Source organism: Myotis daubentonii, chromosome 2 (genome assembly GCF_963259705.1).
Source record: "Myotis daubentonii chromosome 2, mMyoDau2.1, whole genome shotgun sequence".
Taxonomy (NCBI): domain Eukaryota; kingdom Metazoa; phylum Chordata; class Mammalia; order Chiroptera; family Vespertilionidae; genus Myotis; species Myotis daubentonii.
The window spans coordinates 92,036,331-92,053,001 of record NC_081841.1 but is presented as its reverse complement, the minus strand read 5'-3'; the positions used below and the strand labels follow the sequence as shown (position 1 = coordinate 92,053,001).

At 42.7% G+C, this 16,671-nt stretch overlaps 1 protein-coding gene across 4 annotated transcripts in view; it reads left to right on the top strand.

Annotated features, from left to right (window-relative positions):
- The first annotated feature begins 2,161 nt into the window (after positions 1–2,161).
- CEP83 (centrosomal protein 83) overlaps positions 2,162–16,671 on the top strand; it is a 143,756-nt gene continuing 129,246 nt past the window's right edge. For 3 of the 4 annotated variants that reach the window (XR_009451280.1, XM_059683808.1, XM_059683807.1), the window contains exon 1: positions 2,162–2,299. The gene's annotated coding sequence lies outside the window, so the exon portion shown is untranslated. The remainder of the gene's footprint in view (positions 2,300–16,671) is intronic. The other variant, XM_059683809.1, reaches the window with a different exon arrangement.

Genomic DNA, 16,671 nt, shown 5'->3' with positions numbered 1-16,671 from the left:
CTTTCACAGCAAACATGGTGTTGGAGTAATCCACTCATCCTTCACTCAGGGTGTGCTGGTCAGCTCGACACTGAATCTGTTTTCTTTTAGCTTTTTTTCTGCAGTGGTTCTCAACCTTCTGGCCCTTTAAATACAGTTCCTCATGTTGTGATCCAACCATAAAATTATTTTCGTTGCTACTTCATAACTGTAATGTTGCTACTGTTATGAATCGTAATGTAAATATCTGATATGCAGGATGGTCTTAGGCGACACCTGTGAAAGGGTCATTCAACCGCCAAAGGGGTCGTGACCCACAGGTTGAGAACCGCTGCTTTAGAGCAAATGAGATTGTTGAGGCAAAGATTAACACTTATGTTAAATTTTGGTAAATTAGGTTGTACCAATTTCAACTCTACACCAAGTTTTTGTTGTTGTTAATCCTCACCTGAGGATATTTTTAGAGAGAGTGGGAGAGGAAGAGACAGAAATATCCAGGTGAGAGAGACACATGGACTGGTTGCCTCCTGCATGCGCACCCCCCCACCCCCCCAAGGAACCTGCAATTGAAGTATATGCCCTTGACCTGAATCAAACCTGGGACCCTTCAGTCCACCAGCGACGCTCTATCCACTGAGCCAAATCGGCTAGGGCTATGGTTTCATTCTTTAATTCCTTGATCCATCTGGTACTTATTTGAGAAAGTAGATGTAAAGCCTGTCCCACTGACCATCTTTTCCCCTTGACCAGTGATTTGTAATGTGCATTTTACTGCTGACCTCCGAGGCTTCTGGAGACAGACTGGCTTCCACACTGACCAGTAATGGCTCTGGGTAACGCTGTAGAATCGAGACTCTAGAGGGTTTTAAATAAGATAACCCGAAAAAGTGCTCCAGTACTTGATAAGTGCTCAGTAAATGTGAATTATTAAACACTCACACATACACAGTTTATTTCTGGATTCTAGAATCTGTTCACTGATCAGATTAACACCCCGGTACCCAATTCCCTGTCACATCTAATGGCTCCTCTTTGCTCGTTTCAACAAAATACGGTCATAAGTCAGCTGCCTTTCTGATCATAAGGAGAGCCCCAAAATGTTGACGTTGGGGGCAAAAATAAGCCGTGCTTCACAATGCAGTGAGGATCAAACCCAAACCGAGGCCCGGAACTAGCGTGGCGGAGGGATGGGGAGGGTCAGCCCCAGGGGACGGGAAGCCCGACGGGCCACCTGATTCTCGGGGCGGGGTGCGGCGCGGGATTGAGGTGGTACTGCCGCCACCCCGTTCGGAAAGGCTGACCTCCTCATTCATTCGTGGGCACGTGCCCGACGCCCTTCTCCAAAGCTCGCCCCTCTGCTTCCAAGTCTAGTTACAACCTGCAGTGCAGACCAACCGGGGGCCCGGGCTGGAGGGCAGTCCGCGGTGGGCTGTGAGCAGGCGGCTGGGGCGGGGCCGGTGGACTTGCTGGCCCTGGGGTCCCCGAATGCCAGCCGCGCCCCGCCCCCACCCGAGCACGGAGGCGGGCGGGGTGGCGGCAGGACCACCTCGGAGCCCTCCGAGCAGAGTGTGGTGAGAGCGGGCAGAGGGACGGAGAAACGCGAAAAGGGGAAACATCATCGGCTTCCGCTCAACCCCGCGCCGCACCCCAGCCCCGAGAAGCTGGTGGCCCTCGGGTTTCCGTCCCCTGGGGCTCTGGGTACCTCCGCGTCCCTCAGCGGCCGCCTGGGGGCGTGGCTCCGGCGCGGCGTCGCCGCCGTAGAGGCTGGCGGCCCCGCCCCGGCTCGCTCGCTCCTCCCTTTAACGGCCTCGGGCCGCCGCGTCGGTGACGTCACCGAGGGGGCGGGACTTCCTGCTGCGTGCGCCCCAGGGTCCCGCGACTCTGGCCACCCCTACGCCTGGAGGGCCCGCGGGTGGAGGTGGAATTCCCGCCGGACGACGTGCAGGGCTGGCCCCGCACCCCTGAGAAGGCCGGCCCGCCGCGGAGGAGCGGGGCGCTGCTCGGTGGCCGCGTCCCCACCCCGGGAGCTCTCCCGGGACCCCTCACCTTTCTCCGCGGGGGGAGCCCGACGGGCCGGGTCGTCCTGCTCCGCCTGGTCAACCCGCGCCGCGAGCGGCCTCCCGGACTCGCCCGGCGTGGAGGGCTGGGCGCGCACCCCGCGCGTGGGCCCGGCTCCCTTCGCCCCAATGCCCCGGCGAGAAGAGCTGAGTGGGTGCCGGTGGCTGGAGCTGTTGGAGGGGTCCCTCGGTGGCGATCGGGGCCCGCACACCGGTCACTGTTCGTTTCCTGTCCGCACGTTGCAAGGCTGTGTGTGAGTCTGGTACGTACCCTCGTTTTAGGGGGACGCTATCTTGTCCGTATGTTGGAATCCTCATTCTTTTCTGTTGTTCAGAACTTGCCCTCGGTTTGTTTTTTCCTCGTCTTGTAATTGAGCGGGGGTTGGCAGCGCAGGCTGTTCCGTAGGAGTGCAGAGCACGTGAAGCTGGAGCTTTTTGCTGCACTCCCGCGCGGTGCTTGTGCAGCCAGGTTAGTAACTGGCTAAGTGTGTGGCACCTCCGGTTTAATTTGGGATGAAATTGCTATGCTACCATTTTCCTTGCCCGTGAAGACCATGTTAACCGTGTTGTTGGCTGCCGTTACAGAGGTACGTCTAGAAATATGTCACGAATGCTGGGCTTGAGTGGCCGCTGATACATCCTTAGTGTCCAGCTTTTGACCATAATAATGGGGCACTTGGCTCGTAAAAATGCCCACTGCTAAGTACTTTAAAATACTGTGGTCATTAGTTGTAATGATGAAGCTATTTCAGTAAAATCTCAAAGAAGTCTAGGATAACAAGAAACTTGTTCATAGTTTCTCAGATAGTTTGTAATGCGTTCAGACTATGAGCACCAAATACTTGAGTAGATCTAAAACCGAGCAGGCTGTGAAAGCATTGCTTCTGTTACCAAGCAACAGCTTCGTAAACAAGCCTAATATTCAGCTAGAATATAATTAAAAGTATCCTACAGTTACCTGGATTCAGAATTCTCTAAGTTCATGGGTGGTTACAGTTAACAGTCACCTTTTATATTTTGGTTTGATTTCAGACTCATTTTGTTTAGAACAGTGGTTCTCAACTTTCTGGCTCTTTAAATACAGTTCCTCATGTTGTGACCCAACCATAGAATTATTTTCGTTGCTACTTCATAACTGTAATGTTGCTACTGTTATGAATCGTAATGTAAATATCTGATATGCAGGATGGTCTTAGGCGACCCCTGTGAAAGGGTCGTTCGACCGCCAAAGGAGTCGTGACCCACAGGTTGAGAACCGCTGGTTTAGAATGACGAGAATGCTTTAAATTTGTGTCATACAGGATTCTCCAGAGAGTTGCAAATGAATTTGATTACCCTTTGATTATTTAGGACAGAGTATGCCAGGTGTTCTCTTTCCTTTCAGTATTTTCTTTTGTAACCTGATGAAGTGTGCAAACTATTATATTAAGGAATTTTCTCAAATAATGGAGTAATGCCAACTTAGGGTTACATAGAGCTTTAGGAAATTGAAACACTGATTGTCCACAGGTGGTTTCTAAGCCTCCGTTTAGCCAATAAACATCATTCCTCAGTCATTGAATCCTAAATGATATAATTTTTTAAATCCTCATCACTCAAGGATATTCTTACTGATTTTAGAGAGAGGGGAAAAGGGAGAAAGAGAAAGAGAGAAACATTGACAGGGAATCGAATCTGCAACTTAGATATATGCCCTGAACGGGAATTGAACCCACCACCTTTGGTGTATGGGATGATGACGTTCCAACCAACTGAGTGACACTGGCCAGGGCTAAACTTTAATGATATAATTTGCCTGGTAAATAGTTTTCAGAGCATTTTCCATACTATTTGGAATACAGTAACCTTTCAGGTATGTAAGCAAGTATGTGAGAACATTTGAGAAACAGAATCAATGACTTCTTTGAAATCAAGCTATTAGTAAATGGGAATTAGAACTTGAAATTTAATGTTCTTTATATCCTGTCCTTACTGTATTGCACAAATCCATAGGCTTCATTTTAGTCCTCTATCCCTTTTTCTTCCCCAATTGCTGATGCTGAAGTAATTGAAATATTCAAGTTGGTCAAGACAAGCAGAGAAGAAGAATCAAAATCTTGAGTAATCAGATGTCAGCATTTTGTCATGGGAAGTTCTAATTCAAGCTTAGAAGAATGAAATCGTAACAGAAAGACTAGTGAATTGTCAGAATTCTTTGTGTTTTCCATGTGCTGTCTCTGTCTAAAGTAAATGTTTTATTTTACTTTTGTCATACATAATGTATTAGGTTCAGTGAGTAATTTTATCAAGTTGTCTAATCGGTGTGTATGTTTTGGGAATGTATGTATGTATCTATGTAAAAGAATTTCCAGAAGTACTCTTTCCTACTGACTAATGTTCACATTTCTTAACCTGGACTCTTAAAAGTCTCTCTGCACTCTGCGTTTTCAGGTTTTTATATTTTTTATAGAAAAGCTATGATCTCACTCATCACACTGGTTTCTTCACTATCCTCTAAACCTGCTATGTGCTTTCTCTCTTCTTTACCAGTCTTCTTGTCATTCTACCCACCTGACCTTGTTAGATAGGGCAAGAGTCTCAAGGTCTGGGCCATTCTTACTAAATGCTATTCTTGCTAAATGTTAAAATGTAGCACAGTATTTTGCAGACCAGTTATCAAAAGGATGAGATTGACAGGAACCTAACCCAATAATAAGTGAAATCAACTTGTAACATCCCAAATAGTGTACATAAGCAATGGCTAATCCTCCCTTGCTGCAGGTAAATAAAGCTACCTTGCATTTTTTACTAGAGCACCCCAAATGGTGAATCCCTTGAGTTCCCCAAAGGGGTCCCGACTCACAGGTTGAGAACCACTGCTCTAGACAATTTCCCGCTGGTCTAGACACTTTATTGTTTGTCTAGAGCAGCGGTTCTCAGCCTGTGGGTCGAACGACCCTTTCACAGGGGTCACCTAAGACCATTGGAAATCACATATATAATTACATATTGTTTTTGTGATTAATCACTATGCTTTAATTATGTTCAATTTGTAACAATGAAATTGGGGTCACCACAACATGAGGAACTGTATTAAAAGGTCCCGGCATTAGGAAGGTTGAGAACCACTGGTCTAGACAGAGGGATTTGGGCTAGGACAGTGGTCGGCAAACTGCGGCTCACGAGCCACATGTGGCTCTTTGCCCCCTTGAGTGTGGCTCTTCCACAAAATACCACGTGTGGGCGTGCATATATGTGATTGAAACTTCGTGGCCCATGCGCAGAAGTTGGTATTTTGTGGAAGAGCCACACTCAAGGGGCCAAAGAGCCGCATGTGGCTTGAGAGCCACAGTTTGCTGACCACTGGGCTAGGAGTAGTAAATTGTGGAGAAGTGACTAGAGAGCGGTTCTCAACCTGTGGGTCGCGACCCCTTTGGCGGTCGAACGACCTTTCATAGGAGTCGCCTAAGACCATCCTGCATATCAGATATTTACATTACAGTTGCTACTGTAATGTAGCAACATTACAGTTATGAAGTAGCAACGAAAATAATTTTATGGTTGGGTCACAACATGAGGAACTGTATTTAAAGGGCCAGAAGGTTGCAAACCACTGCTTTAAACAATAAAGATAATATTTTTTAAAAATGGAAGAGGTCCTAGAGCCAGAGAGGGCAAGGATGAGAAATAAAAGTGTCTTAGTGAAAGAAACACCATCTATGAAAGGTTTTAAAAACATTGTGAAGGAATGGTTTGGTGTAAAATCCCCACTTAAAGGAAATAAATAGAAAAGCAAGTACACTATACAGCCTCTGTACTGCTAATCACATAGCAGATATTTACATGATGATTCATCATAGTAGCAACATGACAGTTATGAAGTAGCCACGAAAATAGTTTTATGGTTGGGTCACAACATGAGGAACTGTATTTAAAGGGCCAGAAGGTTGAGAACCACTGGTAGTAAGATAAGGATTTAACAGGGTTTGTTTGTACAGATTTCTGAGCTTTGATTTCTCATTTCTGATGATAGAATGTCTTCTTCCTTACAGGGAGGGCACCTTTCACATGGGAGTTTTATCTCCTACTTTCAGGAAACTAAAGGAGGGTCAGAGCGCCCCTCTTGAACTTGCTGTTTCTCCTGTGCTTTTAACTCAAGTAATCAGCATACCCAATGGCATATTTTGGAGTGACATGTTCTGAAATCCATCACCTCCAAAATCCTGTAATATGTATTTATCAGACATACTCACTTGATACTTATACTTTATGTTGTATTTTTAAAAATCATTTCAATGTATGACTTGGTCCCTAACTAGATTGTAAGCTCCCTAAGGGCAAGACACCAGATCTCAGTGCGCTGTATCCTTAGTCTCTTCCAAGCAGAAGTTGCTGAATAAATTTAGAGATGAGAAATGTGCATTTTTACCCCCCCCCCCCCAATCTTCCTTTTATAGTGTAGTGTAAGTAAAAGCAAGTTTTTCTGAGTAACTGAGGAAGGGCAACTGTAAACTATAAGAAAGGGGATTAATGAAAGGAGATTCATTGGAATCAGAAAGAAAAGGTTCTGTTCCTAGAAAGTGTGAATATTTGAGAATTTCCCATGACAATATCACTGGTAAAGACTCCCTCAGGAGGTCACTACTCTCAAGTGGACTTGGAGAGTTTGGTAAATTTCCTGGTTCCTCCTTAGAAGCTTCCTTTTAAAAATACTTCCTTCCCACCTCCCACTTCTCTCCTCTCCCTCTCCCTCCCCCTCTCCCCCTCCCCCTTCATCCCCCTCCCTCCCTTCTATCCTTTTCTCCCTATCTCCCATTTTACCTCTTTCCATTTTACTTTTTACCTGGTCAAGACTAATGAAATTATGTCAATACTTTCATCTGGTCCTTATAAATTAGCAATTCTCTTAAGTTTTATATTTTTCTATCCAGATGCTTCTCTGGTTCATGGAGAGATCACAGGCAGTGCAGTCTAGCCCTAATCCAGGAAGAAAGCAATTGAGGAAGTTAGAAAGTACCTAGTTATTTGCTTTCTGCATATTGTAACTTCAAATTGCTTTTGGATTAAAATTCATAGAGTTAGGAGGAACCTAAACCTAGCCATTCTCTTTCGGGAAGTGCCTTTCACCCTCACATAATGTCTTTAAATAAATTCTAATTAATTTTTATAGTCTTGCTGTAAATCCTATATTTGATGTTATAACAAAGAGTTACTTCACTTATTGGTATAAAAAGGTAAAGTTTAGTCTCAGTACTTTTATAAATCTTCATCTGAGTCTCTGATTTCTTGGTGAGTTTGTTGACCTAGCTTCTGAGTTGTTTGTTGCCCAGTAACACAATTGCAGTATAATTAACCAACCATTGAAAACATTGGCGCTGGACTACAGAAATTTTCCTGATGAGATTGAAGCACATATCTCTAGTGCTCACATTCAATCTGTCTTTCTCAACTGAATAGCATTTTGGTTGAAGGCAGGCATTTGGGGTATGTTAAAGGGCATCCTATATAATAAAAGCCTAATATGCAAAGTGTCTCCTTGGATAGTCGTTCGACCAGGAGACAGGAGGTTTAACTGCTCGCTATGATGTGCATTGACCACCAGGGGGCAGTGTGGAACATGGCGGGCATAGGCGATGTGCTGCAACCTCTCACTGGCTACCTGGGGTTGGGGGTGACAGGGATGGAGGTGCGGTGAGAAAGTGGGGTGTCCACTGAGCTTGCTCTCACTCACCCTGCTACCCTCCCTTGGGACGCCAGGGCTCATGCGCTGGGGAAGCCCCCGCGCTCAGGTGCTGGGTGCTCGGGAAGAGCCTGCCCTGCACCCGCGCGGCCTCTTTCAGGTGAGCCGGGCTGCAGCCGGCAGGACCATAGGGGCCGGTCGGGCTCTCCATGGGTTCACACAGGATCTGGTCTGTGAGGCCAGCCAGAAGAGAGAGTACGCTGCCTGCCTGGCTTTCATGTGGCACTGCTGGGCATCCCAGAGGCCCACGCTGTACCCCAGCCCGTGGTGTCTGGCTGCACTCACCTCATGGGGAGTCAGGCGCCATGACTCAGGTGGAGGAGGGCATCCAAGGGCCCCAGTGCTGCCCAGGGCCCAGAGGTCAGCTGAGACCTGCCCTTCCATGCCTGATGCTCGTGTTTTGATCACCGCCCAGGCCTAGGGACCGCACCTGTGCACGAATTTTGTGCACTGGGCCTCTAGTTCAATATAATCTACTTATATGAAAATGATGGGTGGTGTTGTGTTCGTCACATACGGACGAACAGCCTCGACCAACCGGAAGGAAGTCAGTCGTACAGGGGTTGTCTTGGCAACGGCTGCGCCTGCCCCCAAGCTGTTTCCTGGAGCTGTTTCCTGTAAGGGCCAAGTTTGAGGCAGGAACCCACCCTGGGAGCGTGGAGGCAGATCTTTCTAAAGTGTGAACCTGAGTGGGGCGGCTGAAAGGCTTAGAAAAGACAGACAAGAGAATGAAAGCCGGGTCTCGGTGGGATGCTGCTTCTCTGAGAGACAGCGACCACGCCCACAGCCATGCCATTAGTTTATAGGAGATGTTTACAACATTCTCCTGGGTTTCAATCCTACTCAACTACATGCACCTGAACTCTATCAAGCCTACATCACTCAGGCACGTGGGGCCACATCTTCGGACCATAGGTTCAAGCTTACAACTACAGCTGTTGGCTATAATTGTGCTGGGAGGGCCCTGCCCTCCAAGCTGGGACTTGCACGTGGCAATGAGAGGACTGTGCCCTCTCATCAGTCCAAGGCTTGACCCTGTCCAAAACACTGTAGCGGCTCCCCACAATAAAGTTTTAATTCTGTTTCTTTCTTACTAATGTTGTGGCCCCACCCCATAACAAAGAAACAAAGGAAAATTTCCCCATCGAATTTCTGAATAGTATTACTCCTTCGGGAATGCCGTGTCATAAATTAAAATTGAAAGTGGGTGCAATCATCATGCTATTGAGAAATCTCAATAGTAAGTGGGGTCTTTGTAATGGTACCAGATTTATTATCAAAAGATTATGACCTAACATTATAGAAGCTGAAGTATTAACAGGATCTGCAGAGGGAGAGGCTGTTCTGATTCCAAGAATTAATTTGTCCCCATCTGACACTGGCCTCCCATTTAAATTGATTCGACGACCGTTTCCCATGATGCCAGCATTTGTGATGACTATTAATAAATCACAAGAACAAACTCTAGACAGAGTAGGCATGTTCCTACCTGAACCCGTTTTTGCACATGGTCAGTTATATGTTGCTTTCTCTCGAGTTTGAAGAGCATGTGATGTTACAGTTAAAGTTCTAAGTACTTCATCACAAGGGAAATTAGTCAAGCACTCTGAAAGTGTTTTCACTCTTAATGTGGTGTACAGGGAGATATTAGAATAAGTTTAATCACTTTATCAGTCATTGTTTGCATCACTGTTGTTTTTATGTCATGTTTTTGTTGTTTTTATATCATGCCTCTTGTTGTTATATCCTTTTGTTACTGTTTATTTATTAATAAATTTATATATTATTTTCATATACATTTTACTAATTTCCTTTCATCTCTCACTCTTCTATTATAGAGAAAGGGCAAATAGCAATATTAAAATATCTCTGCTAATTAATTCCCTTTTTAAAAAAATATATTTTATTGATTTTTTAAAGAGAGGAAGGGAGAGGGATAGAGAGTTAGAAACATCGATGAGAGAGAAACATCGATCAGCTGCCTCCTGTACACTCCCCACTGGGCATGTGCCCACAACCAAGGTACATGCCCTTGACCAGAATCGAACCGGGGACCCTTGAGTCAGCAGTTCGATGCTCTATCCACTGAGCCAAACCGGTTAGGGCAATTAATTCCCTTTTAATGTGCATGAATTTTGTGCACCGGGCTATTAGTTAAGTATATATTATTGGAGTAGGACATTATAACTTGTACATTTTTTTCACAAAAAGATGCATGATAAGAATATGTTGAAATTATAGTGTGTGTGAAGGACACATGAAAAAACTGGTTCGATTAAAGATTAGTGTATTCTGAACAAAAAAGCTCTTAAGTAATAACATTAGAATTCTCCATAACTGATATAGCCAGACAGAGCTAGGGGAGATGAAGCTGAAATGGTTCTTTAAAGAATATTTTTATATTACTTCTGGAGGTTCATGGAAAACTTCTATAATAATAAAAGTGTAATATGCTAATTAAACCAGACAGCTGAATAACCTTCTGGAAGTCATTCTGGACAGCCTTCCAGATGAAACCGCGGCAGCTGGGGCTAAGGCAGAGGTGGTTAGAGGCGATCAGGCAGGCAGGCAAGCAGGTAGGGGCAGTCAGGCAGGCAGGCAGAGGGGTTAGGGGTGGTCAGGCAGGCAGGTAGGTGAGCGGTTAAGAGCCAGCAGTCCCGGATTGCAGGAGGGTGCAGGCTGGGCTGAGGGACCCCCCCCCCCACGTGCATGAATTTTGTGCACTGGGCCTCTAATCCTCTATAATCTAATGAAGAGGGAATATGCTAATTGACCCTCATGCCATCGCAAAATGGCGGTGCCTACAGCCAGTAAGGAGGGAATATGCTAATTGACTGCCCTGCTGTCAAAGATGGTGGCGCCCACAGCCAATATGGAGGGTATATGCTAATTGACTGCCACACCCTCAAAGATGGCGGCACCCACAGCCACAAGATGGCTGGCAGGGGAGGGCAGTTGTGGTGATCAGGCCAACAGGGGAGGACAGTTGGGGGCGACCAGGCCTGCAGGGGAGGGCAGTTGGGGTGGACCAGACCTGCACGGGAAGGCAGGTTGGGGCGACCGGGCCAGCAGGGGAGGGCAGTTGGGTGTGATTGGGCTGGTAGGGAAGGGCAGTTGGGGCAATTGGGCTGGCAGGGGAGCAGTTAGGTGTCGATCAGTCTGGCAGGGGAGTGGTTAGGGGGTGATCAGGCTGGCAGGCAGAAGCAGTTAGGGGCAATCAGGCAGGCAGGCAGGCAAGCAAGTGGTTGGGAGCCAGCAGTCCCAGATTGTGAGAGGGATGTCCAACTGTTGGTTTAGGCCTGATCCCTGTGGGGATCATAAACTGGCAGTCAGGTATCCCCCGAGGGGTCCCAGATTGGAGAGGGTGAAGGCTGGGCTGAAGGACACACCCCCACCCCCAGTGCACAAATTTTGTGTACCGAGCCTCTAGTATATCAATAAGCATGAATTGATACACATCATGATTTTCTGGGAAGAGAATTGTGATTCAGGAGACCAAGACTTGATAAGTCACTTAAACTTTCTTGGTCTATTTTCTCATTTGAAAAAATAAATTGCTGAAAGTTTCTTTCAGAATTGTATGCTTCCAATTTAAAACCAATTTTACTTTCTTGGTAATTGTTTTAGTCAATATTTGAATGCCAGTTATGTGTCTTGCACTATAACTTGTGACTGGTGTCAGGAGTGGGGGCAGTCTTGAGTGACTAAGCCCTCCACCTGTAGGGTCTGCACTGATTCTGAGTAGTTAGTGTCAATTAATTTTGGAACGCTCACTTGGTGTATGGAGTGTTGGGAAATTGGTTGGTGTTAGGAAAACACCTATGTATTTAGTGTTAGAAGTGTGAGTAAAACAATTCAGAGTTATTTTTTAACCCAAACTGCCAAAATGTTTTTGAAAGTGACTGTACCAGTTACATTCCTACTAGAAAAGTATAAAGGCTCCATTTTTCCCATATCCTCACCAACACTTAGTATCATCTGTCTTTTTTATTATAGCCATTTTAGTAGTGTCTCATTGTGATTTTAATTTGCATTTCTCTAAACACAAATGATGTTGAGCTTTTCATGTGCCTATAAGTCTGTTTTGGTGGAATGTCCACTTAAGTTCTTTGTGCATTTTTTAGCTGGAATTTTTGTCTTACTATTGAATTATATATTCTGGATAAAAGTCTTTTATGAGAGAAATATTTACAAAGATTTTCTCCTTGTTGGTGGTTTGTTTTCTTACTTTTACTGGTGTTTTTGAAGTGCAAAATATTTTAATAAAGTCTTATTTATTATTTTTTTCTTTTATGGCTTATGCTTTTGATGTTCTGTTTAAGAATTTTTTGCCTAATTCAAAGTCACAAAGATTTTCTTCTGGGTTTATTTTTAGCTTCTTCATTTAGATCTAGGACCCATATTGAATTAACTTTTGTGTATGGTGTAAGATAAGATGTAAGTTCTTTTTGTTTTTTTATATCAAGTAGATGCTAAGTTGTCCTAGCACCATTTGTTGAAAAAGTTGTTTTCCCTTGAATTATATTGTTGTCTTTAAAAAATAAATCTGAATACCATAAAGTAAGCATTTATTTCTATAGTCTCAATTTTGTTCCAGCCATCACCTTTACTAGAGTTCCGCACTATTTTGATTACTGTGTGTTACAGAAGTTTCAAAATGAGTAGCGTAAGTCCTCCCAGCTTTTTAAAAGTGATTCTAGATCTTTTTCATTTACATATAAAATTTAGGATCAGCTTGCCAATTTCTACAAAAAAATTTTTTGCAGGGATATGATAGAATTTGCATTGACTCCATAGATCAGTGTGGGAAGAATTGCTAACATAATTGTCTTCCAACCCATGAACATGTAATGTCTCTCCATTATTTAGATGTTTAATTTCTCTCAACAATGTTTTTTATTTTTTAGTACATAAAGCTTACACTTCTTTTATTAAATATATTCCTAATAACTTGATAATTTTTGATGCTATTGGGAATGAAGTTTTTATAATTTGATTTTGAAATTGTTCATTGCTAGCATATAGAAATGTAATCAATTTTTATATATTGTTTCTGCATAAATGATCATGTCTGTGAATAAATAAAACAATTCTGTTTCTTTCCAATCTGATTGTTAATACATCCTGTCATTTGTTTTTGCCTCATTGTATGAGCTAGATCCTCTAGTAAGATATTAAATAGAAGTATTGAGGGTGCATTGCATTACTCCTGGTCTTAGAGGAAAATTATGCAGATTTTTCACTATTATGTTTGATACTAGCTGTAGTTTTTTGTAGATGCCCTTTATTAGGTTTGAGAAGTTCCATTTGTTTCTAGTTTGTTGAGAGTTTTTAATCGTGAATACGTATTGGATTTTGTCAGATTTTTAAAAAATTTTGCAATGTGAAATGATCATATGGTTTTATTCTTTTAATATGATATACTACATTAATTGGTTTTTAGAGGTGAAGCCAACCCTGTATTCCTGGGACAAATTTCACTGAGTCATGATGTATAATCTTTTTTATATTGCTGAATTTAGTTTTCCTAAGTTGTTTTTTTTTCCCCAAGGAATTTTGTGTCTGCATTCATGGGAGATATTATAATCATGTACTGCTTAACAATGGGGATACATTCTGAGAAATGCATCATTAGATGATTTAGTCATTGTGTGAACATTATAGAGTATACTTACACAAACTTACATGGTATAGTCTACTACACCATGTTATTGTAGGCAGTTGTTACACAGTGTTAAGTAACTATCTAAACATATCCAAACAAAGAAAAGGTACAGTAAAAATATGGTATAAAATTAAAAAATGGTACATATGTGTAGGTCACTTACCATGAATGAAGCTTGCAGGATTGGAAGTTCCTCTGGGCGAGTCTATGAATGAGTGGTGAATGAATGTGAAGGCCTTGGACAGTGGTTCTCAACCTTCCTAATGCTGTGACCCTTTAATACAGTTCCTCATGTTGTGGTGACCCCCAATTTCATTGTTACAAATTGAACATAATTAAAGCATAGTGATTAATCACAAAAACAATATGTAATTATATGTGTTTTCTGATGGTCTTAGGCGACCCCTGTGAAAGGGTCGTTCGACCCACAGGTTGAGAACTGCTGGCCTAGGACATTATATTGTACACTACTGGAGACTTAATAAACATAGTACACTTAGGCAACACTAAATTTATAAAACAGCATGAGATTAAATGAAGCACAAGAGAAAATAAAACAATTAAGAGATGCAGTAAACAAGATGTATGAGCCTGATATTGGCATAACATGGCATAGTATTTTAGAGCAAACTTTTTATTTTAGTTTAGTTTATTTTTATCCTCACATGAGGATATGTTTTTATTGATTTTAGGGAGAGAGGAAGGGAGAGAGACATTGATGTGAGAAACATTGATTGGCTTCCTCCTGTAGGCACCCCAATGGTTAATCAAACCCGCAACTTAAGTATGTGCCCTCCTGACCAGGAATTGAACTGCAACCTTTTGGTTCACAGGATGATGCCGCAACCAACTGAGTCATCCGGCCAGGGCACAAACTTTTTTTTTTTAATAACTAGAAGGAGTCCATGCTACAATAATAAGTGGATAAGCCAGTAACAGTCATTTATCATCATTATCAAGTATTATCTACTGTACAGTCTGGCAGTGCAGTAGGTTTGTTTACAATAGTATCAACACAAACACGAGAATAATAGATTACACTATGATGTTATAATGGCTATGACATCACTAGGTGATAGGAATTTTTTAGCTCCATTATAGTGTTATGGGATCACAGTTGTATATACCATCTGTTGTTGACTGAAATGTTATGCAGCACATGACCATAGTCCTTTGGTTTCTTTTTTCATGATGGCTTTCTCTAGCTTTGGTATAAGGGCAACACTGACTTCATAGAAGGAATTGCATGGTGTTTCCCACTCTTTTCTAAAATAGTTTCCAAAGGACTGTTATTACTTCTTTAACTATGTGATAGCATTCATCAGTGAAGCTGTATGGACCTGCGCATTTCATTGTGGGAAGATTTTTAATAACGAATTCAGTTTTCTTATTTGTTATAATTCTATTCAGATTTTTAATTCTTTTTCTTGAGTTTTGATACATTTTGTGTGTGTCTAGGAATTTAGTCCATTTCAGATGTATAATTTGTTGATATACAGTTCATATTTTTAAAATAGTCTTTTAAGTTACTTTGAGCTTGGTAATGATGGCTCCTCTTTTATTCTTATGTTGGTAATTTGTCCCTTTTGTCTTATTTTATGGGTAAATCTGGCTAAGAGTTCGTTCTTTTTTTTCAAATAAGTATCTTTTATTTCATTGCCTTTTTTTTCTATTTTTCTATTCTGTTTCATTGATTTCCACCCTATTATTTTTTTCTTTTTTTCTGCTTGCTTGGGCTTAGTATACTACTTACCCCTCCACCCCCTATTTTCCTATGGTGGAAGCTAAGATTACTGATTTGAGACCTTTTTTCTTTTCTGATATAAGTGTTTAAAGCTGTAAATTTCTCTCAAAGTGCTTTAACTGCATTTTATAAATTTGGATAGGCTCTTTTTGTGTTCAATATATTTAAAAAAATTTCCAGGTGATTTCTTTGATCCATGGATCCATGGGGTATTTTGAAGTGTGTTGTTAAATTTATATTTCTGTTGTGAAGTGCTAATTCCATGTAATCAGATTACATACTTTTAATGATTTTGATGGTGTTTTTTATGCCTAAACTTTATTTTTTTTAACCCCCAACCCCCCCCCCCCCCCCCGTCATGTTCTCATCCCCCTGTTGTCCGTGTCCATTGGTTTGGCTTATATGCATGCATACAAGTCCTTTGGTTGATCTCTTCCCCTTACCCCCACCCTCCCCTACTTTCCCTCTGGGGATTGATAGTCTGATCGCTGTTTCTCTATCTTTGGATCTGTCCCTGTTCACCAGTCTATGTAGTTTTCTATATTCCACAAATGAGTGAGATCATGTGGTATTTATCTTTCTCTGACTGGCTAATTTCACTTAGCATAATGCTTTCCAGGTCCATCCATGCTGTTGCAAATGGCAAGAGTTCCTTCTTTTTTACCGCAGCGCAGTATTCCATCGTGTAGATGTACCACAGTTTTTTAATCCACTCATCTGCTGATGGGCACTTAGGCTGTTTCCAAATCTTAGCTATGGTAAATTGTGCTGCTATGAACATAGGGGTGCATATATCCTTTCTGATTGGTGTTTCTGGTTTCTTGGGATATATTCCTAGAAGTGGGGTCAGTGGATGAAATGGGAGTTCCATTTTTAGTTTTTTGAGGAAACTCCATACTGTTTTCCACAGTGGCTGCACGAGTCTGCATTCCCACCAGCAGTGCACGAGTGTTCCTTTTTCTCCACATCCTCTCCAACACTTGTTGTTTGAATGATTTTGATGTTTTTAAATTTATTGAGATTAGTTTTGTGGCCTAGCACATGGTGTATCATGGAGGATGTTCCATGTGTGTTTGAAAAGAATGTATATTCTGCCGTTTTGGCATATAGTCTTCTGTTAAGTCAATTTCATTGGTAGTTTTGGTCAAGTCCTCTCTATTTCCTTGCAGAGACAGGTTGAATCATATATGAGTGTTTATTCCATTAATGCTGGCAATATGGGGAGAGCAATCAGTCACCCTGGAAATTCTGCTCTGACCCCCCCCCCCCCCCCCCCACCAGTTGGCTTATTATATACTCGTGAGGGAAAAGGTAGGTACATGCAGTTGTGAGCTGCAAGTGTAACGTGGAAAGGGGAGGGTAGGGGCTGCAGTCTGGCCTTGAGGAGCTCAAAGTCCAATAACAAGATGACTAATCTATGATGTTACAAACAGCTCTCCTGTTCCTGGGACTGGAGAATAGTCAGTGTTCTTGAGACAAACTCCTGGAGTGGGTCACGGTCTGGGCA